The sequence below is a fragment of the Propithecus coquereli genome, unplaced genomic scaffold (assembly GCF_000956105.1).
Source record: "Propithecus coquereli isolate 6110/MARCELLA unplaced genomic scaffold, Pcoq_1.0 Scaffold600, whole genome shotgun sequence".
Lineage (NCBI taxonomy): Eukaryota > Metazoa > Chordata > Mammalia > Primates > Indriidae > Propithecus > Propithecus coquereli.
The window spans coordinates 732,405-736,205 of record NW_012151953.1 but is presented as its reverse complement, the minus strand read 5'-3'; positions in this window follow the sequence as shown (position 1 = coordinate 736,205).

The window sequence follows — 3,801 nt, the reverse complement described above, 5'->3', positions numbered from 1 at the left end:
TTGCTCCCCAGAAGGTTGTACCAGTATGAAGTCTCAGCAGCAGTGCATGAGGGTTCCAGTGTCCCCTCATCTTTGCCAACACTTATCATCAGCCAGCTTCTTTCTTTTTGCCATTCTGATGGGTGTAAAGCAATTATCTCATTGTCTTCATTTCGTTTCTGTGAATATCAAGGACACTGAGCAAATGCTTCCTGGCCGTTTTAGTTTCCCCTTCTGCAAACTTCCTGTCCATAATCTCTGTCCATCTCCCTACAGGGTTTCCTGGTTTTTTCTTGTTAATTTGCTATGAGTTCCTTACATAGTCACTATATTAATTATTTGCAATTATTCCAGCCATTGAAGAGATTCTTTCTTTTTCGGTTTTTTCAAACTTCTGCCAGCTTTGTCTATGAAGTCCTTAATTAACAAAGTACCTTAATTTTTGTGTGGCCAAGTTTGAAGACTTGAAAGTTTGTAGAGAAGTTTTTGCCATCCTCATCTCTTCTGTGAAATACCTGTTCAAGTCTTTTGCTTACTTTTCTGTTGGGATACTTGTCTTTTCTTACTGATTTTAGGAATTCTTGATATATTATGGATCCTAATCCATCCAGGGAATGTTAACTCCTGGACATTTCTGGCCTACCCTGTGCATGGTCTGAGCACACTCCTATGCCCAGGGAATGCTTGTATGGCCATGAACTATCCATTCAAGCTGGAGGTGACCTCTAGGGTAGCTAAGGGGATATGGGTGAGGCACGGACAGTATTTGCTATACCCACTGGGTCCAGCATGAACATTCACCCATAGTCTAAGATGCCATTTAGCCTCCTGCCGTCTAGGAAAGTGTCCCCAACCTACTTACCCCACCACTTCCTCCAGACAATTAGTTATTCATTATTGCTAGGGGACCAATACCTAATCATGTTTTCTTGTGCTTTATACCTGTCTGTTGACTTGTCTATTTCCTTCACTAGAGTGTGAGATCCTCAAAGACAGATACCAGGTCTCATTCACTCTGATTCTCTAGAACCCAGCACAGGGCCTGGCATACAATAGTCATTACAACATGAGCTAACACTTGTTGGGCACTTAATCATGTGCCAATCACCATGCTAAGAGCTTTATGTATATTATCTCATTTGATTTTATACCAATCCTAGGAAGTAGTATATTACTCTAAGTGCCATGGAATTGAAAGAAACCAAACTCAAACAAGTTTACGATACAAGTAAATTTATTGGCTCAATTCAAGGAAAATCTGGAAGCACGCCTTCAGGCATGGCTGGATCCAGACACTCAAGGTTCTTCCCCTCCATTTCTCAGCTCTTTCTCTCCACCTGGCTTTGCTTTGCAAATGAGCTGTCTCTACCCCGAGGGAGGCCAGCTTTCAGCAATAGTCACATCTTCTTAGCTTAGGAACTACAATGGGAAAAACCAACATTCCCACTGACTCAGCAGAAAATTGAGACCTCAACTGCCTATACCTGCTAATGTGGTGGAAGCACAATGATTGGCAGCCCACCAAGTGGTCTCCCCTAAAAGAACCAAAATAAAAGAAATGGGAAACCTTCCTGAGTAGGATAAAACTCTGGTCAACATGACCCACCATGGGGTGGAGGGTACTAATGTCATTCCATCATATAAATGAGGAAGGAGGGTCACATCACGTCAAGGAGTGATCAGCTAACTGGCCTAGGAACACAACAGGTGATAAGTGGCAGAAAAAGCATTTAAACTGATTGGTCTGATGCCAAGGCCTGCAGCCCTTGCCAGTCCATTATATGGGCTCCGCGTGAACTGTGGCTTTTCTATTATTTTTTAATTTTATTTATTTACTTATTTTAGAGACAGAGTATCACTCTGTTGCCCAGGCTGGAATGCAGTGGTGCAATCATAGCTCACTACAGCCTGGGCTCGAACTCCTGGGCTCACACAATCTTCCTGCCTGAGCCTCCCAAGTAGCTAGGACTACAGGTGTGTGATATCGCACCCAGCTATTTTTTGTAGAGATGGGGTCTTGCTATGTTGCCCAGGCTGCCCTCAAACTCCTGACGTCAAGCCTCAAGCAATTCTCCCACCTCAGTCTCCCAAAGTGCTGGGATTATAGGCATGAGCCACTGTACCTGGACTCCCCATGAGTTCTGGAATGGGGGAGAGTCCAGGATTCAGATGACAAACAAACTCAGGTTTGAGATCCATCTCTAAGACTGTGATGTCTTTAAGCTCAAATCTCCTCATTAGTAAAATATGGGCAATGATAGTAACTATCTTATAGTGAGGATTAAATGAAATAATTCAAATAATGCATTTAGCACAGGACCTGGCACACAGAAAGAGCTAAATAAATGTTAGCTACTATTATAAGTAACTGTTCGTTGAATGAATAAGTGAGTGAATGTCACCTGGACTCTAACACAAAGGGTGGTTCCCCTCACAGAGGGAGAGCCTGGGGGCGGGGCTTGGGAGGGCTTTGGGCCCTTGATAATCTCTGGCACCACTCAAAACACTCCTTGGATCTTTCTATTCTTTAAGCTGGGCGATTAACTTTTCTTAATTTTATACAAAGTGGAAATAAAAGCATGTTTAGAAAATGCTGTTAATACTATTGATCTATAACTTAGCTCTGAGAAAGTTTCCAAGCTCACTTTCTCCCTCCATCCGGAAGCCCCTTCCGTCAGGAATTCTAGAGCCAGCACTGGCTCCCGAGCTCCTTGCAGCTGGGTTTGCGACGTCCCTATTTACGAGCACATGCAGGTAAGGAGGTTTGAAGGTGCCAAGGGTCATAATTAGCCCTGGAGGTCATCCAGGTTCTTCTATCGAAGTGGAGTCAAGGAGTCCAGAAGTCCAGTCCTGAGCCTGGGCAGGGCTGGGTGGGATGGATGAGACAGGGCAAGGGACAGGAACTGGACTTCGTACTGAGGTCTCTCATGGGGCTGGCAGGCCAGCAGGGCACCATAACCCTTTTCCCAGTTGTAATTATATTTGGCCCCAAAACCTTTAGAACGATTCCCACGTCAAGTGGGCACACGTTGTCCTGAGACATCCTTTGCTTTCTCTTAGATCCAGGAAACGGCTCTGAATGCCAAAGGCATAGATCCAGGAGGAGAGTGCCTCTGGGTGCGGGGCCCTCCGCCCGGCAGAAAGGAACAAGCTGCTTCTCTGAGGGGCTGTGGAAGGGCTAGGGAATCTGGAGGGGAGAAGGGAGGGAGAGGAGGAGGCAGGGAGGCAAACTTTGCCCAATGCAACAATGGCCCGGCTGGGTGTTCACTGGTGTCTTTGTGGCTGAGAGCTCCAGGTCTGGGACACAGAGATGCTGGGCTGCAAAGCTCAGAGACGTTGGCATGCAGGACGTGAGATGCTGCCTCGATTTCCCCTCCTTTTACTTTCCCCACCCCCCAGCCAAGCCCTCAGAGAAGCTGCTGATTCACTCCCGCTTGCTAGGGGTCTGGGAACCTTTGGATGCCTCCGGCCACTCTAGCTGCGGTTTTGTCCTATGCAATCTTGGTCAAGTCACTTAATGACAATAACCTAGTTTGCGCGGCATCACAAAGGGTGTTCACATCGTCACGTCACCAGACCCTCCATTCTAAAGGTTTTGGGGCCAAATATAGTTTATAACTGGGAAAAGAGTTAGAGTGCCCTGCTGTACATACATTAGCTCATTCAATCCTCACAACTCTGTGAGATACTGTTAGTGCACCCATTTTAAAGATGAGGAAACTGAGGCTTAGAGAGATGGTGTGACCTTCCCAATGTCATAAGGCTAGTAAATGGTGGAACTGGAATTCAAACCAGGGTCTCCAAAGAGAGCTCCAAAGCTGG